The sequence below is a fragment of the Cryptomeria japonica genome, chromosome 6, assembly GCF_030272615.1.
Source record: "Cryptomeria japonica chromosome 6, Sugi_1.0, whole genome shotgun sequence".
Lineage (NCBI taxonomy): Eukaryota > Viridiplantae > Streptophyta > Pinopsida > Cupressales > Cupressaceae > Cryptomeria > Cryptomeria japonica.
In genome coordinates, this window is record NC_081410.1 from 469,734,594 (window position 1) to 469,762,414 (window position 27,821).

Genomic DNA, 27,821 nt, shown 5'->3' on the forward strand with positions numbered 1-27,821 from the left:
AGATGTTCATACCTGACCCAGAAGCATTCAAGTTTTCCAATCTTGACTGTGGAATCTCCTTCATTCAGTGTTTCCAAATGATCCCAAATAGCTTTAGCAGTAGACCTATCTGATAATCCCATGATTTGTTGATATGATAATGCGCTCAAAAGTGCTTCTCTTGCTTTGCAATCATTTTCCTCATCTTTTCCTAAGGTAGGTGGATTAGGTTGACTTTGAGTAGGATATAGCCATTCTTTGTAACATCCCAGATGTCCTTTCCAATGCAATTTAAATGTGTCTCCATTCTGATCTACCATATGCCATAGTTGGTTCCATCAAGTTTAAGACTGTCCTTTCTGAAATAGTTAGTAGACATTTGCATCTTCTCAAGCTGTTAAACTTCTGCAAAAAGAGGACTAGCCTCTAATACCAATTGTTAGGTCCCGGAGACAACTAAGAGGGGGGGGGGGTGAATCAGTTGTCAAATGAATTTAAACCAAAAGCAACTTAATCAACTTTCTACTTAATACTGGTGAACCAGTCTTTTATGTCGGTAGACAGATTTATCAGTTAATTGCAATACCGGTAAGGATTAATGCATGAAACAAAAAGACAAAGTTATCCACAATACATAACACCAATATTTGTAAGTGGAAACCCTGTAAGGGGAAAAACCATAGTGGGAAACCTTACCCATAATCAGATGATACTACTGCAAATAGTAAGTGTATACAAATGGGGTCTGCACATGCAGAAAGGCCAAGCACCTAGAGCTCACTGCACAAACACAAAATGGGAGTCACACTGACTACAATTGGATGGTTAAATCCAATAAGAATGTACTGCTCAAAATAGCATCTTCATATGTTGGATTCGGTACCAGTGTAGTTCTGATATGCTTTCACAAAAGCCTAGCTTCACCTTCGAATGATGTTTGCGTGTATAGCTCTGCTTATTCTTGCATATACCTTCACACAATTATTTTTTTCGCATTCCTCACTTGATCTTACAAATAAGATCTTACATTTATACCATACCCTAAGACCAATTTTAGTAGGTTGGCTCTAAAGGATAATACAATAAAATCAATTTACAAATAAATTAATGACCAATGCAATAACTGATTCAACATGTCGGCTTAATGCATTTACAACAATAATAAGTCATCTCCATACCGTACCATGCTGATCTGGAAAAGATAAGCCTGCCAGTGTAACCTGGACCTATTTGCCAGTAACAAAAAATATGCAAATACAAATATGCCAATTAAAAAACCTCCAATACAAAGTGTCCAAACGATGTGTTTGACATAATCATGTGATTTTCATATCATTCCAAGTGTCGGTGATCATTATATCCTGTCGGTGTACCAGATACCAGTGATTGTTCATAAGTCATTTGCTTGCTAGTGAATGTTGCTGATTCTCCAAAGTGCCAGAGTTGATAAGTGTTTAGTAGGTGTTGACATCAATGACAAAACCATACCAAAATACCAATAAAACTCTATTTCTAGCTTATGTAACAAGAGTGCCTATTTAATGGTAAACAATAATGCAAAGATTGACATATGCGAATGCCTGAAAGATGATTTGATAGACAATCTAAGGAAGATCAAAGGTGACAAGAAAGGGACATTTAGATTTGGCAACTTACTTGTATGTTTACTGCTATATATCACCAAGGAAGTTCCCAGTATTGGTATAAAGGATTTTGGTCTTGACATACCAATAGGAAAACAACTTCTGGACATACTAAACAATATGGGAGATGATAGAGAAAAGAACATAAATGAACATTTTCAGACACTGAAGGATAGGATGAAAACTAGGATAAGGCTATCTCAATCTATAGTAGATAAATATCAAAAGGAGATATGCTTTGTGATAAAGAAAGATGAAATTTGGATGGAGGTAGTGGTTCCGAGGACTATTTGGGTTACATAGATGGGATATGAGGCTAATGAGAACATAATAGAAACTTATGATAAAGCCCTTCTAGAAGCCCCTAAAGAACCAACAGAAGAAATATTTGGAAATGCGGAAACAATTGAAAGAAAAATTCAATCACAGAAAAGAATAAAGAAAACCGAACAAATAGTTAGAAAAGGAACAAGGTAGGCTAAAGCAATCAAGGAAGACATATTGAATAAAATTGGTATTAAGGAGAGTGACTTATTACAACCGGAAACAAATCTTTCACTAGTTGGTACCTCCTCTGACAGTGAAATACCGATAGAGTTTAAAAGGGTAGTAAGGAAAAGGAAACCTTCACCGGTACCCGCTCGTACACCTAAGACAACAAGACAGAAACAACAGGCAGTTAGGCCTCCAATAAAGAAGTTAACACCAAATAAAAGAAAAGAAAAACAAGTTGTTCCTCCATTTGATAGCCTTTTGAATGAGATAACTGAAAATGGTAACTTATCAAACATTAGCAAGTTGTATGGTACTTTAAACAATAATGAAAAGGAAAGCATAGAAAATAGTGTTATCCTACACTTGGATATCTACAAGAAATTTTTGATTGAGGTTGTAGATGATTTACCCAATGAGTTGTATAGAAGGTTAGAAGCAAGGAGAGCAGCAATTGTTGAATTGGATAAAAAGATGAAGGTAGAGAAACTACTTACAACTCACCAAGTAAATTCAACAGAAGAAATTTATGAACTGATAAGTGAGGCTAACTAGATAGTCTTTTCAATCGGTTGCCGACATGTAGCACTAATGGCTGGTAGAGTTAATGAGATCACAGAAGAGACATCAGATAAATGGGATATATTCTTTGTTGAGAAAGAGAAACAAGAAGAGCTTAAGAGACCAAAGACTTTTAAAGTCTATCAAAAGGAAAGGGATAAAGGTAAAGGTAAGATAGGTGGACCTCCAAGCATAAAGATAATAGATGACTTGCCCCCATCTCCTTCTGATACTCCACCAGCACAAACTTTTGAATACACCACCGGCAATAGATAATGTTGAGAGTATGAAGACAACACATGAGGACACAAACCCTAATTCAGATGTGTTGTTTACAATAAATATTGACACACAGGAAGTTAACATTGTGGTGGATAAGGAATCAAGTGAGAAGAAAGATGTGGCAACTGAGCCACCGATAGAAGATACTATAGTTGAGAAAAATATTGAGGATACAGTTGGAAACATTGAAATTGGGACTGAACAACAAACTAAACAAGCAACTGATTCCTCGGATACAGGAAAGGTAGATACCACTAGTGTACATACTGATGTATCTACTGAGCAACCGTCAACTGATAGCAATGAAAAATCTTTTGAGATACCAGCTATAGACATTTCAGAGGTAAACATAGGAAAACCGGTAGAAAACATAGAGTCACAATTAGAAAAACCGATAGTGGAAAGTTCTAAGAAATAGACTGAGGTACACACTGAGAAATTAGATGAGAAGAAGGATGAGGTAAAGGTTAATGCTGAGATTGTGCCACTGGCAACAGCTGAGAAACCTAAACCCTTGCTTGTAGAAATGCAAACTCAAACTGACCTATCAGAGGTCACCATAAGCAAAGAGGTTTCTCACACCGACGGATTACAGATTGTTAAGACAATTGGTCAATCATTTGATTCTTCATTGACAGAATTTCAACCAATCAATGCAACAAAGGTATTGCTTGATTCAATTAAGAAAATAACTGATTGCAATGCACTTGCATATAGGGCAATTGATGACACCATACCAATTTTGAAGATGATTGTACCCAAGTGTAAAATAGAGAATAAAGATTCTTTAGGCAAATTAGACACATTGTCTAAGTACATAACCGGCAATCTTCTAACAATTGATCAAATCAACGAGGAGACTTTCAGAGAGAAAATGAATAAAGAGAAGGAAAAATTCTTTGAGGAAACAACAAAGAAGAGTAAGGAACATATAGACACACTTTTACCAGCACTAGGAAAGATAATTTTGGACTTCAAGAAATTGTACAGAGACACATGTAAGACAAACATTTTGACAGAGGATATAGATAAAGAGATCAATAGAGCTCAAAAGGAAATCAATGACATTTCTGATAATTTAATAGGTTCATCAGATTCAATATCAGTAGTAGAACAAGAAATTACCGGCTTTGAAGAGAAAATTGAAAAACTTGAAAAAGATAAAGAGAGATTAAAGTTTAAGTCAAAGGAACTAAAATGTAGACTAGGTCCTAAACTAGATATCCTCATCTCTTTGAGAAAAGAGGTTTCTGAGGCTCTTGTTCCAGGACTTAAGACACCGGAGAACAAATGCACATACTCACCAGTATAATCCAAAGGACCAAAGCAACACTAAAGGACAGTGAGAGATTCTATAACAGCCTAAATTTTGCATTAGCAGAGTTATATCAGATTGTAACCAACCGGTTACAAGGATCAAGATAGGAACTACACTCATTTGACATTAAATGACAGCCTTTGTCATTGATGCCAAAGGGGGAGTAGTAGAGGATGAGAAAAATGATTGACAGAAGATATCATCTGCTCAGGGGAAGCACACAGTTTTGGTAAGATTTTTGGACAACACTTTTTGGATACAATTTTGGCTTTTTCTCATGAGTGTTGCTATTAATGCCAAAGGGGGAGGTTGTTGGAAAATGCATACTCCAATGAGAAATTGTAGGTGATTAAAGGTATTGTCATTGATGGCAACCTTACAATCCTATGGCACCAGCAAACACTGGCACAGGCAGAGACACCGGCAGCGGTAGCGGCAAAGATGTTTACCGACACCCTGGCCGACAGGATTTTGTTAATTGTATATTGTATTTAATTGTAAATTTTTTTTGTAAGTTGACAAGGTGAATTGTATTAGGACTCATATAAGTATGAGATCTTGTAAATCATTTCTACTAAGTGAAATACATGGAAGGAATGTAATAGGCAGATGCGAATATTAAGGTAGACTCTGGAATAGGGTTTTGGAAGTTGTATGAGCTTAAACCAGTACTGAACCTAGCATAGCAGATGCTGAACTGAAGCAGTACATGATATTAGATTTACATAATCCACTTTTGTAAGTCAGTGAGACTTTCCTTTTTGTATTTGAGCAGTGAGCTTTAGGCAGTTGGCCTTCCTACATGTGCAGGCCCCTATTGTATCAATAATATTCACTTATTGGCGAGTGAGCGAATATTGTGGGTCACAAATCCCACCAAGGTTTTTCCCACACCGAGTTTCCTCATTAAAAATATTGTGTTATGGTGTGCTTTCTATGTTGTGTTTACTGATCTTATTTACTACATTATTTATGGTTTACCGGTACACTGTTTTGGCATGCAATTCATTTAATAAGTTTAGAAAATACATTAACCGATTAGATACTGATTCAGCCCCCCCTCTCAATATCTTTGGGAATCCTAACAATTGGTATTAGAGCCTGGTCCTCTATTTTCAAAAGCCTAACAACTTGAGGAAGATTCTGACACTGGTACATATGGGAACCTGAGAAAGCAATTGGGAATGACTCTTGCAGATTATGATGCAGAAAAATTGAAGAATATGAAACTTGAAGATGATCTGAAGGCTACACAAGAAATCATTCAAGGACTTCAAGCAAATCTCACTATTTCTAGGAATAAAAGAAGAGAACTTCATGAGAAGATGCAGAGTGATGATGATGAAAAATAAACTCTTAATGATCTTGTAAGCAAGATGAAGCAGGATAGCATGGCCTTGAGGAATGAGATGAAAGATATGACTATGAGGTTTTGTAAAGACATTGAAGACCGAAAGAAGAATGAAGATGACTTGGCTAGGAGAATCAATGATGTCGGAAATGAAAATCTAAGATTCGGTCATGAAAATGATATGTTGAAGACAACTATAATTCACTTGGAGCATGATAAAATTGAACTCATGAGATAGAAAGATTTCTTAGAAAATGAGTTGGCTACTACAAATCAACACAAGGAGCAATTCAAGAAAAGTTCAGAGGAACTTGATGACATGTTGAAAAATCAAAAACCTAATGGAGATACTAATGGTCTTGGCTTCAAAGTTGGTGAAACTGCAAACAATCATGATCACAGTTAACCGGCAAGACAACCTAATGGCTACAAATTTAATGGAAAATGCTTTTCTATATCTAGGAAACATTAGATGGTTCATGTGCAACTGATCTTTTCTATCCCTTTTGGGCCTGCTCAGGCAATCCCCCTTACAATGTCTCTTGAGGATTTCTCCTCATGAATGATCTAGTGTTCTTTCCTCTTTGCATTATATTCATTTTCCTTAAGATGAATTATGCTTACTTAAGAGCACTGGTTATTCCTTGTCAGAGTCGCCACCCAAAACTATGGGAAAATAAGGAAATAAGCTTGGCAAATCAATCACAGATAATAGTAGAACAAGAAAGTCTTCAGAGAGAAAATAACAAAGATCATAAGTAAGACAGTTAGTTACAATGATCAAATACACACAATATCGAAATGATTTTCAGCTAATATAAGCACCAATCTGTAGCATAGATTCACACTATAACTCTCCCTAGTAGAGTTGCCACTTTTGTTGTTCTCAAATTCTGATTTCCCAAATCCCCTCTATAAGAAAATTCAAAGCCTCTGTTGCATATGGAGAGAAGAACAAGAAAATAGAACTCCAGAATAACATATAACAAGGTTTCTACAAAACCTTCTACACTTTAAGCTGATCCTAAGCTTAAGTGGGTATACCTCTTGTGAATACTTTCACAATTTCAATATAAGATCCACAGTAAACTAGTGTTAGAAACCTGTGAACCTCATCACCTCAATAATATTGAAAACTAAAGAGAAAACATGTATTCATTTTCAATCTTGACCCCAAGGAAGATAGAAGAACTCCATAAATGATATCAATGCCTATTCCGGGTTACAGAGTCAACCAAACTAAACAAGAATTCCAAATCTGAGCATTCACATACATTTCATTGCTTCGGCTTTATCAAACTAATATATGCCTGACATTATATATAGTTCGTTACTCTATTTTAAACTCAGTCATCAAATTCAAGCAGAAAATAATTGATTTACTAACAGAAAGGTCTCACGTATATTTAATTCCCCTCCTTGAGAGAAAAACCTAAAACATGTCTGTAAGATTGCCTTGCAAACCCTATTCAATCAAATAACCCTAGATTATTTAAAAGGAACTAGTAATCAATGAATGGACATAAGAAGACAATAAAGATTTAGGCTCAGAAAGCTTTGATCTGTAAATTAATATTCATTTTGAAAATCCTACATAACTCAAGGTGATTTCTGAAAGAACCAAAAAACCTTAGATATATTTCAGTAGAGTTTCTTTACAATTTCTTGTGATGTCCTTTCCTAAAGTCCTGGTATCCATTTATAATGATATGGATGCAAAACAAGCTTCAGACTTTCCGAGGAAAAATTTGTTACAACCATTTTCATTCCTAACGGCTTTGAAGTTTGTTATACCACTGCAACATTAGCTAACTGTTCTTGAACCTCCTCTTCTTGCATAGTATGCTTGTTTTTCCACTCTTGGAACATGTCTCATTAGGCCAGGAGAAGTTAACAATTTTCTTCTTTAACTTATTCAATCTTTTCCATGTGTTTCTTAATTGCTTAACCTTTGTCTCCATAAAACCATAATGTGACTTCATCTTCTCAATTTCTTCAATTGTCTGAATAAATAAAGATGTGTCATCTATATTGATGACTTCATTTATCCATTGAGACAAGTTATATACTAGCTCATTTAGCCATACTTTTTCATCTTTCAACTAAATTGAACTAACAAAGCCTCCAGGAAATAGTTCAAACTTTTGGTTAGCATATTCTTTTCTAGCACAAGCTGGCCTTTCTCTCTAAACCATCTCTTCCTTCTACTAACCTAGACATACCTTTAACCAAATCACATGTGGATTTAAAATTGGCATCAGCCTCAACCTCTTCATAAGATGAACACATAAGTTCCAAATCTACTTCCCTTGCCATCCACTTATTCAAAATTGGCTCCAAAGTAGCCTTGTCTTCCTTCAGATCATTCAACATGCTCAAAAATTTTCATATATATATACAATAGGAGCTCCCACTATGTCAGCAAATTTCAAAATGGTACATCTGACCTTCTCTTCATACTTGCTCGCAAAAATGGCTTGAGCCTGCTTCATTTTTTCTATTTCATCCTGAAGAGTATCAGATGATTGAAAACCAGATGTTAAAGGGGAAGGGGGAAATTCAATGATTGGGATAGTGGGTAGAGATGTTGCTAGAGTAGAAGCAATCATCAAAGTAGATGACTCACCTTTCTGCTGCTTTCCTTCAATCTAGCCTTTTAACCTTGCAATTATTTTATCCTTGTGGGATAATTCCACTTGAGCCTCATTGTATGCTTTCAAAATTAATTCCATTTTCACATGGATGTCAGCCTTCTCTTTTGCTTCTTTCTCAGCTATTTCCATGTTGAACTTAGTTGATTCCAATGTTGTACTAGCTGCTTCCACAAGCCCTGTGTCTTTCACTCTTTTTACAATCATTCCCCCTGAGTAGCTGGACTCTAAGGGGTCTTTTCTTTTCCTATTTTACTCCCTTTTCAACGACCACATGACCAATGTAGCATGATCCTTATTGAAGGTCACCCCTTCTAAGGGCTTTGTTTCCTTTTTGACAGCATCTAGTATAATGCATCAGCTATATCCCACTCAGGGAGAATTAGCACTCCTGCCTTTGCTATCATTTCTCTCCCCTGATCAGGGGTAATGGCTTCAAATTTAGTCATCATTTCTTTTGTACCCTCTTCTTCAACTATGGATGTATCCTTATTTGGATACTCCATTTTTCTCTTCTCACATCTCTTCCTGAAGTTTTCCATGTTTGTTCTCCAGACAAACTACATAAAAGATCATGTTTTGACAAAATTATTATTGGTCAAAAACTCCTCACTGGCCTTCTTGATAATAGGGTCTAGTTCTTTGCTTATAAACTCCCCTGCAGTCAAATCTATTTGGGCACTAGCTAGCTCTTCAGGCATTCCTTCTTGCAATTCCTCATAAGTGAGGGCAATTTCTCCCAAACTTCCTAATTGCAATAGCTGCTTTGCTGCTACATGTTCCTCTCCCACATGAATTGGGGATTGGGATGGAGAGTATAGAGCTTCACCTGTTTGTATCTCCTTTCCCACTATTTGCCTCTTTGGTGAATCTTGGATTTTTACCACATTCACTGCAGGTCTTTTTCCTTTTGATGAGGAAGGCTCACCTCTTGTCAACATCAACACATTGTATGTTGATATCTTTTGTATTACATAGTCTCCCGGGGGCACTAGCTTTGCAAATTCAAGCCTAGATAAAACAAGTCTTGACTTTCTCCTCAAAAGGGGTAAAACTGGCCAAAGGATCATAGCTACTGTCAAAATGGTGGAATTGGTGGGCCCTCCCTCCACATCTGACTCTTTTCCTGAACATATCATTAAAAAACCCTTCCAGGTTAGCAAATCTTACTACCGTAGTAGACAATCTGAATAGTTGAAGGAACTTGTCAAAATGCACCCATCCTCCCTTGGTAATCACAAATTGGTGGGCCAGGGTTATAGTTGGGAAAATAGATCCCCTGTCTTTGTTTGTCAACTCTACTTCCTGCAGACTTCCTAATCTATCAACACCTCTACAATTCCAATCTTTAAGGGAACCTAGTAAGGGAGCAGATATGGAGCTCCTCTGAACCCATAAACTCTGAAAACAATGGAAATAGGGTATAGGTAAACATCACCCCAGTTATGCATAATTTTGATGTCCTCGGTAAATTCTTTTGGTCTTAGGAACTTGAGAAGGGCTCTGGGATTCCTAGGATTTTCAGAACATATCAGGAGTCTAACCTTGGATGCAAAACATATGTCAAATTTCAGGTAACTAGCATCCTCTCTATCCCAAGATAGGATAGTGCTCCATAATTGAACTGGCATCTCTTCTCCATCCTTCTCTTTTAATAAATCCATCTCCTTGGCAAAATAGTCTACACCCTTGAATAAGAACATGTGCATAAGGAGGGAATACCAGCCAAAAGGCCTGACTACTTTAGCATTTTTATTCCCATCAAACCCTCATGAATAACATCAGTAAGGTAAGGAGAAAAGTTGAATGTTATGGCCAAGGATGGGTTAAGGATTTGTGCCATCATAAACATATAATATGTGGGCATGGTTGCCTCTACATCTTCTCCAAAATTCTGGCAAAGAGACCAGTACATTCCCTTAGCCCTCAAAGTGAAAAGGTTCAGGGAAAAAGGCTCCATGGTGCTTAAGCCTACCACTGTTAAACCTCCTATCTTTACAAAGAACTCCTTCAACAGACTACTTCGGAGATGATCCTTTCGAGTCTCATAAACATTAGCCAATGTCTCAAAATTTATAGGTTCTAAATAATTTGAGACTTCATTGAGTCTGAAAACTTTCCTAAACTCATCGTCATTTATTTCAATCAGAACCCCTCCATTCACATTCCTAATCACTTTGGCCATAGGGTCATAATTAGCTGCGATCTAGGTCAAGAGGTCTACATCCATAAAAACCCCAAGCACTATCAGCTTTCCCACATCTAGCTCCCATAGTCTGTTGTTCGGTATGGGAGAATTCCTCTGACCAAAAGTAACCCTGAAGAGTCATAATCCTATCAACCCTATTTGTGTATCCTTAACCAGTTCCCTTTGTCATATAGACCATCACTAACCCTTAAGAGGGGAGATTTGGGCACCAACTCTTTGATTCTAGCTGCACTATTGGAGGACTAAGCTAATTGCTCCAAGAAGTCATCGCAGATGGCTCTTTCCTGGTAATCGACCTTCCCTCTGAATTCTCTCTTTGGAGCCATTTCAATGAATATTACTTTCTTTAACCAATCAACCCTCTAGCCTCTTTGGAAACTCAGAAAAAGATATTACATGAAGCAATTGACAATATAAGAGCAGAATTTGAGAACACTTACCCGTGATTTTGAGAAAATTCACCTTGCACTTTGGTTCTCATTCAAGAATTTTGAATGTAGATAAGAAAAACTTGGCCTTGTGAGAGATTTATTGCAATAACTGAGGACATGACTAAGGCTAATTAAGAGGCATGCTTCAGCAATCAATTTTATAAATTTAAATTTTGGCACCAATGGGTAACCAGTCCCTTTTAAAATTGCTCTTCCTCTATCACTGACCTGCGAACCTTAAACTTCACAGAACTTAACCTTGCGACTTAGCAACCACTGTACATCCTTTTGAGAATTGTTTAACCTTTAACTTCCCCAGGCAACTTTGTTTTAACTATTGAGCACTAACTGTTGTCTGCTAACTATTTTCTAGGCCGGCCGCTAGTAGTTTATTGCTGGGTCATGGTCTTTAAACATCGCCCATCTTCACCCAACGGGTCAACGACAATCATTGGATCTTCTCTTAACCAGTCGACCTTTATCATTTGTTGTAACTGCCTACTATTTAACTTTTATCTCACCATGATTGCAAATGGTTGGTCATTGGGTTGTGGTCTTTAAACATCACACAACTTCACCTTGCACCCCAGCGACAACCATATATTTCCTCTGAACTTGTCTGGCCTTTAATTCCTTTTAGTATCAAGGTGGGCCCTTTTCCTTCGATCACTTAGCCTGCAAGCTCCTGCCAGGTGTATCCACCTATCATCTGTTGATTGCCTCTCAAGTACACCGGTATCCACTTGCTGGACTGCCACTTGCACTAGCCACATCATCAGTCATTGGGTTGCAATGCTTAACCATTGCTCAACTTCACCCAGCGGGTCAATGACAACTGTGAGATCCCACCAAACTTGCGGTCACTTTAATACCCTTAGAAACACCCTCAAAAGGTAGGCCCCACTGTTAGTCATTGGGTCACGGTCTTTAAACATTGCTCATCTTCACCCAATGGGTCAGCGATGTCCACAAGATCAACAAGAACTTGCACATTGATTAAGGGACTCGACAAGGAACACAAAAGACTTAGGAAAAGGTAGAAAATTAAAACAAAATCATAACCCACCTAGGATAAAACCTAAAAAGGGGACCCCCTTTGCACGACAAACAAACCCTTCCACTTAAGTGGAAAAAGAAACAAGGAAATATAAGGAGAAATCTCATGACATAGAATTTTGAAACAACAAAACCCTAAACCCCTAAACAAACAACCCTAGGAGCAGAAAGGATCCATGGAAACCAAACAATTGAAAGGATTTTAAAAGAGAAAATCTCCAAAATTCTAAATAGCGATAACAGTACTAGCTCCCCAACTTGAAAGGCTCATGGTTTGACCTTGTGATTATAACTTTGGCACATTCTTTGTTGATATACATTTAAATGATCAAAGGCATTTTGTCTTCATTCATGGATCAATTCTAACTCTTGCAATCTAGATACTCGTTGTTCTTCATCTAGGATAAGTCCATTTAATGATACTCATAGAGAGGGTATCTCTATTTCTATTGGTAGTATTGCTTCTGGTCCATAGAAAAGAGAGAAAGGTGTGGCACCTGTTGGTGTGTGGATACTGGTATGGTAGGCCCATAGAGAAGGGTTCAATTGAATATACCAATCTCTATTAGCATCATTCACTATCTTTTTGAGGATTTTCAAATTAGTTTTATTTGATGCTTCTACTTGCCCATTTCCTTATGGATAGTAGGGTGTGGAAAATCTGTGTTGGATCTTGAATTTCTCACATAGCTCTTGGACATCCTGATTCTTGAATGGTCACCCATTATTGGTGATAATGGTCATGGGTGTTACATAGCAACAGATGATGTAGTTCAAGATAAATGCAAAAATTTGTTTTCTTGTGATATTGATGAGAGGTACTTCCTCAATCCATTTTGTGAAATATTATGTAGCTAAAAGGATGAATTTGTGACCATTGGATGAAGAAGGATTTATCTTTCCTACTAGATCAAGACCCCATTGGTAGAAAGGCCAAGATGTTGCCAAACCATGAAGTTCTTGTGTTGGTGTATGAATAAAATTCCCATGGATCTGACATTGTTTGTATGTTTTAGCTATCTGAAAAGAATCTCGTTCCACAGTTGGCCAATAATAGCCCAAGTGTAAGAGTTTTTTTGAAAGGGTAAGACCACTTGAATGAGTGCCACAAATACCATAATGGACTTCATTTAAGGCCTTCGTAGATTCTTCTTGCTCGAGACATCTTAAAAGAGTACCATCCAGACCTTGTTTAAAAAGGGTATATGTGACAAGAGTATAATGGGAGGATTGGTGAATAAAGTTTCTCTTTTGATTTTTTGACAAATCAGGAGGTAGGGTGTTATCTTTCAGGTATGTATAAGTTTGGCCATAGTGGGAATAATCATGCCCAAGAAGGTGACAGATAGTTTGGGAATTGGGACAATTATGAGTAGGGTAAAATAAGTCTTCCACCAGGAATTCATAATGCTCTTGATTTTCCTATGTTTGAAGTAGATAAGTAAGTGTTTCCATGGCATCTACTACTTTGTTTTCATTCCTTGTAATTTGCTCAAAAGTGATTTCTACAAAATACTTCTTGAAATCATCTACAATCTTTTTATAAGGCATGAGTTTGTCATCCTTTGTTTGGTAATTGTCATTAATTTGATTGATGGCGAGCTAAGAGTCTCCAAAGACTTGGAGTTGTGTAATGTTCCATTCTATAGCCAATTTGATACATGTAACCAAAGCTTCATATTTTGTTGTGTTGTTGGTGCATGGAAAGCTTAATTTGTATGCTTTCAGAATTGTATGATGATAGGGAGGACCCTAGATTGCTTGAGTCAGCTTGACTCACTCCAAGGCCTTTTTCCTAGCCTAACTCGGGAATGCTTCTCTCTATTCCCCTAATCCACTCTAGGTCCTCACTACCAAGGTTTGATACTCTGCTCTTTGTGAATTCAGTTTCGTTAATCCACCAACTCACTAATCCACCGAATCTCACCAGACACCTTGCAGGGTTTTCTCTACCATGGATTATACCTACAACTTCTCCTAAGTTGTTTTCCTCCTCATGCTTGGATCTTTCTTCCTATTGATCCCATCTCCCTCTAGTCTACGACTAATAACCCAGACTCTAGTCTACCCTACAAGTGATTCCTCTTGGTCACTGATACCTAGCCGAGCTATCATCAAGCTCGCCTAGGGCCAGTCTATTGAAACAACCGATGCCATTCCCTGGTTTGCTACAAATGGAACTCTACTATACATGGCTGGCTCTTCTTGACAACCTCCAATGATCATGCGGATCCCATGATGGAGAGTGAAGATAGAGTCATGCTCACAAATATGAAACACAAACAAAAAACAAGAGCACAAAAGCTGACTTTATTTACGGAGCCGAGCTTGGCACAAATGAAACTTGGAATTTAGAAAACAAGGAAAAACAACATTTACCCTATCTACATTAGCACTTAAGGATTTAAGCCATGTTTACAATTGAAAACAAAACTCTGAGAAGATAACTAGAAAATGATCTTCCAATTGTTATTACAAAGAAATTTGTTTTTGTGGAACTAACACATCCAACAATCCCAACCCTTACAAAATGCCCATTGGGTCTTTTATATCCTATATGACATGTCATGAAGCATCCCTAACCAACAAGATCAAACTCGACACAATTGTTTTCCTATAGTAACTGATTTTTAATTTCTGTTAGGTCATCAGGATAGTGTCAAAACACTCACTCCGATGACCGATGATAGTTTACAAAGTGCACACCTTCCTATTGGGTTATCGGCATAGCATCAAAACACTCCCACCAATATCTGATGGTGCACTCCCAATAGCATGATGTTTCATTAGGTTATCGATGTAGCCCTAAACATGTTAGGCCGATAGCCGATGGTGCACTCTGAACTCACTCCACTCACTCCAAACCATATGCTTTCCCATCGGGTTATTGGGTTAGCATCAAACATTCTATACCGATAGCTGATGGTGCGCTCCAAACCATATGCCTTTTCCATCAGGTTATCAGGTTATCAAACATGTTATACCGATAGTCAACAGTGCACTCCAAACCATATGCCTTTTCCCTCGGGTTATCAGGTTAATATAAAACATGTTATACCGATACTTGATGGCTCCACTTTGACTCACTCCAACCGCTCGTGACTTCATCGGATTATCGAGGTAGGTAGAAAATACTCCCTCTGATATCTGATGGCTCCACTCCGATCTTATGCAAACTCATCGGGGCATTGGGATAGGGTAAAACCGATTGTTTTGATGGCTGATGGTTGTGCTCCACATGCTGGCGGTGTCATCAGGGTGAGCAAAGCCGATAGATGAAATTTTTAAAAGAAGTCAAAAAGAACTCCAAGCTCCAAACAGACAACCTAATGGACTAGAACCAGTCCTTATGGCAAAAATGCCAAAATTGAAAAAGGTATTTTCTCACCCTTAGGTGCTCCTGCACCATACTCTCCACACAAAAAATCAAGTCCCCTTAGGGGCGGCAAGGCGACATCAATGCCTAGTCTTTTGAAATTGGATTTTGCAACCTAAGTGGCTTCAGCTTCAGGTAAATTGCACCACTTGATTAAGTGTTCCATATACACGCCATGCCTCATTTGCTTCTTCACCCTAGAATCTAAAATTTGTTCCGCCTATGGTTTAGAAATGGGTGGTACTAGAATATCATCGAGAGTTGTCTCCCCTTCTGGATTCGGTCCATCTCGCACTGCTACAAAACCTTTCAACTAAACCAAGTCTTGGACATTAAACACAGGGGACAATGCCAAATCTGGGAGTAACTCTACCTTATAAGCATTGGAGCCATACTTAGCCAAAATTTTGCAAGGACCTATTCTCCTCATATGAAGCTTACTAGGGAATCCCTTCTATAATCTTGCCTTGTTCAAATGTACCATAACCATGTCTCCCATTTCAAATCGAATGTCTTTTCTCCTCTCGTCTGCTTTAGTCTTAATCCTCTACGTAGTGTCGATCAAGGTTCTACGCACTTGTTCATGCACCTCTTTCATAGATTGAGTGAAATCCTCTGCATATCCACTTCTTCCTTCCAGGCTTCCCAAATCTTGAAGTTCACAAACACCACGTGGGTGGAGTCTATAAACAATCTCAAAAGGACTCTTACCTGTAGTTCTGTTGACACTATCATTATATGCAAATTTTGCCTGTGGTAGCACTTGATCCCACATTTGTCCATATTCTTTTGTCAGACACCTCAGAAGATTACCCAATACTTAGTTAATGACCTCAGTTTGACCATCTATCTATGGATGGTATGCCAAACCAAAAGAAAGGTTAGTTCCCAGTCTTGTCCACAGAGTTCTCCAAAAGTGTCCCAAAAAATTCACATCCCTGTCTGAAACTATACTGAGAGGTAGCCCATGAATTCTTACCACCTCTTTGAAAAATAAATGTGCAATGTAACTAGCATTATGCGTAGTCTTGCATGGAACAAAATGACTCATTTTACTAAATTGGTAAACAATGACAAAAACACTATCCAAGTCAGTCTTGGTTTTTGGAAAATCTACAATAAAATCCATGTTGATGCACTCCCACAGTCTTTTGGGAATTGGTAAAGGTTGGTATAGTCCAGCATTTGAACTAGTACCCTTGGCTTTCTAACACAATACACTGCTAAACATACTTCCTGATATCTTTATGCATTTTTTCTCAATAATAAAATATTTTATTCAAACCAAAATGTCCACTAAGACTTCCATTATATTTTTCCTGTATGAGATTTTCCCTCATAGATCCTCTTGGCATGCATAACTGACATCCCTTAAACAAAAGACCACTCTGCAATGTGTAATGTGCATGCTAGCTATTGAAATGATTATTGAACTTGCATACCTTGTATACCTCAAAAAATTCTTCATATTCTCTGTAAAGCTCCTTGAAACTCTCCACACCTATGCTTTGCAAAGTCACTTCCTAGACAGTGAGGAGTTTTCTACTTAAAGCATCTGCTACCTTGTTCAGCTGTCCCTTTTTGTGCTTGATAGTGAAAGTGTATGCCTGTAGGTATTCTATCCATTTGATGTGTCTATTGCTCAACTTTTCTTGAGAATTGATAAAACTAAAGGCTTGGTTATTTATAAATACTACAAATTCTTTGGGAAAAAGATAATGCCTCCACTTCCTAAGAGCTTGCACTAAAGCATAAAATTCTAAGTCATAGGATGAGTATCTCTTCTTGGTGCCATTCAATTTCTCACTATAGAATGTTACTGGTCTTCCCTCTTGGTTCAAAATAGCTCCTACTGCTGTATGACTAGCATCACATTCTAGGGTAAACAACTTATCAAAACTTGGTAAAACTAGGATGGGTTGGGTAGCTATCCTCTTTTTGAGCAACTCAAATCCCTGGTCGGCTTCTTTAGTCCACCTAAACTTAGTTTTCAACCCACCCTTAATTTTATCAAGAACAGGAGCACAAATTTCACTAAAACCTCAAATGAACTTCTTATAAAATTGGGCAAGTCCATGAAAACTTCTTACCTCAGTAGCAATTTTCAGTGTAGGCCAACTCTGTATCACTTCCACCTTGCTAGCATCCATTTCCAAAGTACCTTGAGATACAACAAAACCTAGATAAATGAGTTCTTGTTTCATGAATTCACATTTTTCAAGGTTGATTGCCAACTGTTCCTCATGCAGTTTCCTCAATACAATCTGTAGGTGTTCAAGATTCTCTTCCTTTGTTTTTCTGAATATGAGGATATCATCAAGGTATACCACTACAAATATACCTATGTAGTCCTTCAAGACCTCATTCATCAACCTTGTGAAGGTACTAGGGGCGTTAGTAAGCCCAAATGGCATAAATAACCACTCATATAACCCCTCTGTAGTCTTAAAAGTTGTTTTCCATTCATCCCCTTCTTTAATCCGGATCTGGTGATATCCACTCTTTAAATCTAGCTTAGTGAAATACCTTGCTTCTCCAAGACAATCCATTAAATCCTCAATTCTAGGGATAGGAAAGTTGTATCTTATGCTGATTTTGTTTATTTCCCGAGAATCAGTACATAATCTCCATTTGCCTCCTTTCTTGGTTGCTAAGACCACTTGTACAACACATGGGCTTATACTTTTTTTTATTATACCTTGATCTAGCAGCTCTTGTACTTGTCTTGCCACTTCTTTGTTTTGTTCAGGAGTCATCTTATGTACAACCTTATAAGGTAGTGATGCTCCACGTATAAAGTCTATCTAGTGACTTAGTGCTCTGGGAGGAGGTAGCATTGCGGGTGTTCCATCACTCACAATGTCCTTGAACTATTCTAACAACTGTTGAACCTCTTTAGGTAAACTTTCTTTTTTAGTCTTCTTTTCTTGACTAGGTTTCACTTAGAGAGCATAATGCTCTCCATCTCCTTTCTTGAGATCTCTCAAAAATTATTTTCCTCTAGTCAACAACATATTAGGACCACTAGTCTTGGTTCCTTCATCCTCTACCAAAGATTAAATCCTGTATGTCACCCCTTCCTTTGTGAATGCATAAGAGTTATTTTCTTTGTCATGGATAGCTTTTATACCAAATTGCCACAGTCTGCCTAGCAACAAATGATAGGCATCCATGGGTAGAACATCACATAAAATTTTGTCAGAATATTTCCCAATTGCAAATTCAACCCATACTTGTTCATGTTGGCATATGCACACTCCAATGAGACATTGTAGGTGATTGAAGGTTTTTTCATTGATGGCAACCTTACAATCCTATGACACCGACAAAGCATTCCACCGGCACTAGCAAGATCAGACTATACACTGGCACTCAGATCACCAACACTGGCAATGAAAGGAAGCATACTGACACAAAAGCTGACAAGATTTTTGTTGTTTATATATTTTGTTTATTATTTGTAAAATCATTGTAAGCCGACTTGGCAAGTTGTAAAATGACTCTTATATAAGAGAGATCATTGTAGAACATTTGAAATGAAGTAAGAAGATTGTAATTAGGCAAAATAAGGCAGACCTATTATGCGAATTATAGGTTAAGGGTTTATGTAAGAAGAAGAGCAGAAACCGGTACTGGATTATCATTATAGATGCTATCTTGAAGTAGTACAAGACACTAGATTTATATAATCCATTTTGTAAGTAAGTGAGACTTCCTATTTTGTATTTGAGCAGTCAGCTCTAGGCAGTTGGCCTTCTTGCATGTGTAGGCCCCTCTTGTAGCAATAATATTATCTTATTGGCCAGTAAGTGAATATTGTGGGTCACAAATACCATCGAGGTTTTTCCCACATCGGGTTTCCTCGTTAAATCCTTGTGTTATGGTGTGTTTTTCATGTGGTTGTTTTTATCTCTGTTTATTGCATTACTTTATGCTTACCGGTACACTATATTAATATGCTCCACATGTTTTAAGTTAAGAAAATCTATCAACTAGTTAGATACTGATTGACCCCTCCTCTCAGTATCTCTGGGAATCCTAACAATTGGTATCAAAGCTTGGTCCTCTATTTTCAAAAACCTAACAACTTGAGGAAGAGCTTGACACTGATAGAGATGGAAAACTTGATGAAGCAACTTGAAGGAGCTCTCTCAGACTATGATGCAGAAAAATAGAAAAATATCAAACTTGAAGATGATCTAAAGGCTGCTCAGGATATTATTCAAGCACTTCAAGAGAATCTTACTATTTCAAGAAACAAGAGAAGAGAACTTTGTGAAAAAATACAAAATGAGAATGATGAAAAAGAAACTCTTAATGATATGATAAACAAGCTGAAGCAAGAGAACATGACAACAAAGAATGAGATGCAGGATATGACTATGAGATTTTGTAAAGAAATTGAAGATAGAAAGAAGAATGAAGAAGATTTGACCAGAAGACTAAGTGATGCTGCGAATGAGAACATAAGACTTAGCTATGAAAATGATTTGTTGAAGACATATCTGATGCACACTTAGAATGAATCAAATGAACTGATGAGGCAGAAATAAGTCTTAGAAAGAGAACTAGATACTGCAAATCAACATAAAGAAAAATTCAAGAAAAGCTCAGAGGAACTTGGTAACTTGCTGAAGAATCAAAAACCTAAAGGTGACACTTCTAGAATTGACTTTGAAGTTGGTGAAAGCTCTGGTACTGCAAACACATAGGATCATAGCAAACCAGTAAGACAACCTACTCCTTATAAATTCAATGGCAAATGCTTTAATTGTAATAAGTATGGTCATAGACCAAACGAATGTAGATCTAGAAACTATCAGAATACCAATGCACCCACTAGTCAATGTTCAAAATGCAACAAAAGTTGGTCATAACTCTGAGAATTGCAGAATGAATGTGAGATGTTATATTTGTGGAAGATTTGGACACTTATCTAATCAATGCAGAACACAAACCAGCATAGGTTATGGAAAGGCTATTCAGAGAAATAATGTGACTTGTTATGCATGTAACAAAATTGGGCATATTGCTAGATTTTGTAGAAGCAACTCCTCACTGGTAGACAACAAAGGTCCTAGTTTGAAAGGTAAAGAAAAAGTTGAAGAGGTTAAGCAAGAATTTTCAAAACAATGGATCAGGAAATCAGAACTAAATGTGGATAGGAATACTCCTCCATCGGTAGAACCAAGCAACACTTCACCAGGAGGACAGAGTAGCACTCCATCGGCAAAAGTCTCTTCATCAAATTGAAGAAATTTCTTTGAGAGTTTTGCAATCAATGAGACATATGCTATTATTCCCTCGGTTGATGGTAAGAAGTTGAAATTACTTCTATACTGGCAGTTATGTTAAGTGATTACTTAACCGACAGGCATTAAAAGTGGTAGTTGGTAGATTGACATTATAAATTAATGTTTTTGGCTCCATTTCACTTCACCGAGCATTCAAACATTTGAAGAGTGCAAAATTTCTAGAGCTAAGGCATTTCGAGCAAAGAGGCAAAGCATTTCAGCGATCAATCCTTCCAAAGGAAGAAAAAGGTATTTATTATCATGGCATCCTCTTATGTACCTGAATTCATAGCAAACCCTGCTGTGGTCGAGGTAATCAAACGCCCTAGGCCCGTATTTTAGTTAGTTCTCAAGATAGCTAAAAAGGATGACAATGTTTATGTAGAAGACCCTAGAATTTATATCCATTGCCATATAGAAGAATTAGGAGATGAAGAAGTCAAAAATATGTACAAATCTATTATCTGTGATGACTTTAGAAATGTAAAACCTGAACAAAAGATTGTTGAAACCCTAGGGTTCACTGAAATCCTCTGCATTCCAGAATTCCCCAAGGAAGTAATAAGGATAGTAATGAGCAGGGTACATGGAGAATTCTTTTGGTTAGATTCAATTCATAAAATTACCAAGGAAGTTGTGAAAGCTGTAACAGGGTTACCTTCCACTGGTAACAGACCAAACAAGACAAAGATCTCAAATGACCTGGTAATAAACCTAACTGGTGCAACATCCGATAGAAGGTCTCTAAGGGTTAATGATGTGACCGATGTAAATGTGAGATTTGTTAGCATGATTTTAGGTTACAAAGCAACACATGCAAACCGACTTAACTCAGTTTCCAGTTTATGCATAAAAAGTGCACATGATATGGTTAAGGATAATGTAAAAATTGATGTATGTGAATGGCTAAAGGATGAATTGATTGACAATTTAGGGAAGATCAAGAAGGATAAGAAAGGAACATTTAGATTTGGTAACTTACTTGTATGCTTAATGCTACATATAACCAAACAAGTGCCTGGTATAGGTATCAAGAACCTTGGATTTGACATACTGGTAGGAAAATAGTTATCAGACTTATTCAACAACATGGGTGAAAACAAGGAAAAGAATATCAATGATTATTTTCAAGCACTAAAGGCCAGAATGAACAAAAGAGTCGGACTGTCACAAAAATTTGTAAACAAATACAAAGATGATATATGTTTTGTGATTAAAAAGGATGAGATCTGGATGGAAGCAGTTATCCCAAGAACAATTTGGGTTACTGAAATGGGTTATGAGATTGATGACCACATCATTGAAACATATGCTAAAGCACTTCTGGAAGCACCAAATGAACCTAAGGAAGAAGTATTTGGTAGTGTTGAGACCATTGAAAGCCAAATTCAATCTAAGAAGAGAGTAAAGAAAGTAGAAGCAACAGTGAGGAGAGGTTCAAGGCAGGCTAAGGCTATAAAAGAAGATGTACTAAAACAAACTAGTATCACTAAAGATGAGTTACAGGCTCAACAACCAGAAACTCACCTTTCACCGGTAGCAACTTCTTCAGAGAGTGACATGCTAGCTAAATTCAAAAGAGTTGTAAGGAAAAGACAACCTTCACTGGTATCCACACCCTCGCCTAGAAGAACTAGACAAAAACAATAGGGAGTGAGGTCTCCGGTAAAGAAGACAACTCCAAAGAAAAATCTAACACCTAAGAAGAAAAGGACTCAACAGAATATTTCTCCGATTGACAGACTATTGGATGAAATCACAAAAGAAGGAAAACTCAAAAATGTAGAAAAATTATATGATACACTATCAGGAGATGAGAAAGAGAAAGTTGAAAATAGTGTTATTTTACACCTGGATATCTATAAGAAATTTTTGAAGAAAGTTGTAGATGAACTACCAGATGAATTATTCAAGAGACTAGAAGCAAGAAGACAATTTGTTGTAGAACTTGACAAGAAAATCAAAATTGAAAAATTACTTACTGTCTACCCAGTCAACTCTCCAAAAGAAATAGATAATCTAATTGCAAAAGCCAACTGGTCAGTATTCTCTATTGCACATCGGCATATTGCACTAATGGCAGGAAGAGTAAAAGAGGTAATAGAAGAAACAAAAAATAGATGGGATATATTCCTTGTGGAGAAGGAAAAATAGGAAGAGTACAGGAACCCCAAGCGTATCAAAGTCTATCAAAAGGACAAAGATAAGGGTAAAGGAAAGGTTGGTGGACCTCCTAGTATCAAAACAAAAGATAACTTATCCCCACTGCCTCTGATTACTACACCGATAACAACAACAAAAGACCAACTGGCAAATGACAGTATGGATGTATCACAAGAGGACACTAATCCTAATTCTGAGATACTATACACAGTTGATGTTGATACTCAAAAGGTCAACATTGTGGTAGATAAAGACACAACCGATAAGACTGACATAGCTAGTGAGCAACCAACAACTAACAAAATTGAAAACACTGGAGGAAAAGTTGAAGATGATAGCATAAGGAAACAGACAAAGACTAGAACAGATCAACAGACAGAGAGACAAATAGAGCAACAGGTTCATGTGGAAACAGTGCCACCGGCAATAGGAGAGAAACAAAAACCCTTACTTAAGGAAATGGAAACATAGACTGACTTACTAGAGGTCACTACAAGCATGGTTACTTCCTCCATTGACGGAATTCAGAATGTTGGTTCCTCCTTAGCAAATTACAAATCAACCAATGTAAATGAAGTTCTTTTAGATTCTTTGAAGAAAATAACTGATTGTAGTTCACAGGCATATAAAGCTATAGATGACACAATCCCAATTTTGAGGATGATAGCTCCTAAATGCAACATAGATAATAAGGATTCTTTAAGTCAACTTGACACTTTGTTGAAGTATATTACTGACAACACAGTAATAGTTGAGCAAATAAAGGAACAGGCATTCAAAGACAGGTTGGAAATTGAAAAACATAAATTCCTTGAGGATCAAATAAAAAAGTGTTCTAGGGAATTTGACACACTTCTACTGGAACTATGTAACATATTAAGGGAATGTAAAACTTTGTACCAAGATACTTGCAAGACAAACTTTTTGACAGTGGACACAGATAAGAAGATGAGCAAAGTACAAGAAGAAATAAATAAACTTGCTAATAATTTTGTTAATTCACCTAATACATTATCAGTTTTTGAGCAAAAGTTAACAGGTTTTGAGGAAGAGTTACTGAAGCTAGAGAGAGAAAAGGAGAGAATAATAAACAAGGCTAAGAATCTGAGACTAAGACTAAGTCCCAGACTGGACCATCTAGCATCCTTGAGAAAGGAAATATCTGAGGCATTAGTACAAGGACAAAAAACATCGGTAGAGCATATGAAGCAACTCACTGGTACAGTTCTGTCATGCCCAAAATTTAGGACAAAAACGGAATGATTTTTTTTTTTTTTAAACACTAATCAATTAACAAGTTCGCTAACTCGACATGCATTAACATGTTTGCCATATCCATATTCGAGCTAACTCTGATACTAACTAAGCAACGAAATTAATTAAAAATTTATTTGCGGAAAACTAAATGATTTAATTTATTTTCTCATCAACATAATCAATAGTTTAATTAAAACAAACACATTAAAAACTGGAAGATGAAGATAAATTTAGTCTCCATTAGGACTATATTATCTAAAATCCATTTTTAAATCCATAATTAAAATAATCGTTTAAAGTGTCACTTAATTTTGATAATTTAATCTTATTTTAAAACTCCTCAAGCTAATAAAGTTAAAATAATTATTTACTTCTCATTACTCAATTCAAATCATTTCGTATTATTTGAGAAGTCAAATAATAACCGCATACAATTTTAACTTGATCCATTTCTACCTATTTACTTTATATAGATCCTAATTATAAAATAACAACCTTAATTATATACAAATATATTTATATTTATATATATATATATATATATATATATATATATATATATATATATATGTCTATATATATATATATATATATATGTCTCTCTCTCTCTCTCTCTATATATATATATAGAACTACCCAGGGTTTTACCCATTCAAAACTCTATCAAATCCAATACCTATCCTCAATCCCTTTTTTCTTTTTCTTTCTTTTTATTTTATTTTATTTTTTTCATTTTTTTGTTAATTTAAAACTTCCCTTAGGGTAATTTACTTATTTTACCCTAACCATATTTGGTTTGCCCTAACCCCAAGCTTTGGATTAGGGCATTCCATTTTATATATATATATATATATATATATATATATATATATATATATATTTTATGAACCTTACATTTTAATCTTGGTTCGGACTGTGCAGGGCCGAAACCCATCGAGCGGTGGCAATGGAGGAACTTCGGCAGATTGGGGATGAGTGGCCGAAAAGGTGGAGGCGGGGGATAGTAAGCAACGCCGCCAGTGGGACGACCCACTATGTGAGTCATGGCACACACAGCGGCCTTGGCCGCTGTGTGTGTCGCGGCCCACATAGTGGCTGCGGCCACTGGTGTGTCCCGCGGCCCACACAGTGAATGCAAGCCCTGTACGTTCCACGACCCACACAGAGGCTGTGGCCTCTGTGTTGGCTGTGGCCTGCACAGGGACCATGTGCCCTGCACGACCCTTGTCAAAGAAAACCGCTTTTTTTAAAAAAAAAAATTTTTTTTAAATATATATATATATATATTTTCAAATATATTTTACATGCAAATTTTAAAAAAATAAAAATACAAAGGTAATTCAATAAGTTAAATAAATCTATATAGGTATTTTTTTTTTTTATATATAAATGTGTATATACAGTTTCATATGTATATATTCATATATATATATATATATATATATAATGGTATATATATTATTAGGTTTACATTATCATTTGTTTTGTAGGTAATTTTTTATGATATATTTTATATATAAGTATATATAAATATATATACATGAAATCTACATGTATATAATTATATATATTTATAAATAATTTATATTATTGTTTCATTTCTTAAAATAACCCGAAATCATGGAAGACTCTGATTTTTCAATTGTAGGAAAGTATAGTATTAAATCTATTTAATGTAAGGATATTTTTTTCCCAGAAATATATTATATTATATTCCTTGTCTTATTTTTTTTTTCTTTTATAGAAAACAGGATTATAAAATTATTTTTAAATCTACAATATGCATGCAAATCTAGTTAATTCTTCTCCTATTTATTTATTTTTATATTTTAAGTGCCTAAAAATGGAATAAATTTCCTGCTAAACTATTTATCATAACACATCGGATATAAAATTTTTTTTGAAACTTAAGAAATACTAATTTAGGAATACATTATTCTTTTCTGCAATCAATACATTTATTAATTCTACAATTATTTCAGCAACTAAATAACCATTTTTTTTTATAAAAAGCTAACAGCAAATACAACTCATATTTTTTTTGCAATTAAAATGAAGATAAATTCTCAGATAAAAAGAAAAACACAGAATTAAATAAAACTGATTTTCATATTACAAAGACTATTGCATGTATTTCAAAAGTAACTCTTTTTCAAAATAGAAAATAGAAATATATCTAGCTTTTTACAACACTAAAGATATTCTGCAAAATTTACAGGATGTTTCTTTATTTAACTACAATAACAAATCTCATGTCTATATTTTAAATTTACAACTTGCCTCTCATTTCAACGAATGAGGGTGTATTTCTCCTATCAAAACTAATAACTGCAAATGAAATTAGATTTCTTCAACAATAATCTTTTGCAACCTTTCACTTGTCCTATTCTTTTCTCCTGACATTCCTGCATAATAAATCACAAATATGACCATGGAGTGCTCACCTCTCAGCCTAGGCTAACTGGTAGCCACCCCCGAGCTCAGAGAACCAAGCCCTAGATGGGTAACAAACATGCAAACACATAGAAGATAGGAAACACACAGATTTCAAACACACCTTAACTTGGCTACACTGCACCACACTTTGGTGATGACATTTTCAAGGGTGGTAGTGGACCAATACCCTGAGGAGAACTGCAAGTATGGAAAACAAGTAGCCACCTCATGGCACAACAAATACATCAAGAATTTCAACCCTTTATTCCTTATGCCCCCCAAGGCATTCTAGCCTTATATCCCTCCTTATGACTCCCATTGCACAAACAAGCCATGCAGCAAGGGTCACACAAAAATCCCTTGTGATCGCTCTCAAAATGAGAGTCTCTCACTCGAGGGTTGTCACTGCTACCACCCACAAGATCCTCCTCTCTCCCAAGAGTAAGAGGTCTTGAGAAAACTCCCAAAAACACAGACAAAACATAATGCAAAAATGCCAAATGAAATTTCTAAAAAAAAGACATACAAGAAAACAGATTTCTTTCACCAACATACTTTCAAACACATGCAAAGAAAAAGAAGTCATTTTAAAGAATATTGAAACCAACCTTAATCTACCCAAAGGTAGGATAATATTTGAGGAAGAGCTGCCTAATCCACGGATCTTCTTCTTCTACCCTTAGCCAAATTTTCTATTCAAATCTATTCTATTCTTTTCAAAAATTCTCTTGTCTCCAAAAATGGAGAGTGGGTGATTACCCTCAAATCTTCAAATTCTTGCTCAAGAAGCTCATTCTCTCAGTTCTCACAAGTTTCTAAAAACTAAAGAGGAAAGTAAGACAAAATGGGAAAGAGAACTCTCATTCGAATAGGAAAGTTTACAACTAGGTTCAAACTTCTAATTTCAATTTTCGCACAACTCAGAAAAGCCAAATTTTAAAGTGTCTAAAAGGTCACCTAGGAGTAGAAACTTGCCTAAAATAACCCCTAACCCTTAGGTATACCTTATGGGCTTTAGGAAACCCTATTAAACTACCCCTAGGTGTTCATTTAACCCATTTTAAACCCCTCTGAAGTTTATTTTCGGGTCAAACATATGTTGATCTCTCCAAAGATTCTTTTCCCAAGGTATTTATGACATCATGTTACATTATTTGAAAAAGCTATAGTTGAACACTCTCCCCCCAAGAGACAAAAATAAAACATTTAAACTTAAATCCACACATGTGTCAAGTGACACAAATAAAACACTTTTACAATTTAAAACATGAAATCGTCTCTTGTGGATTTTACACAATAACTTTAAATAACACTTAACACAC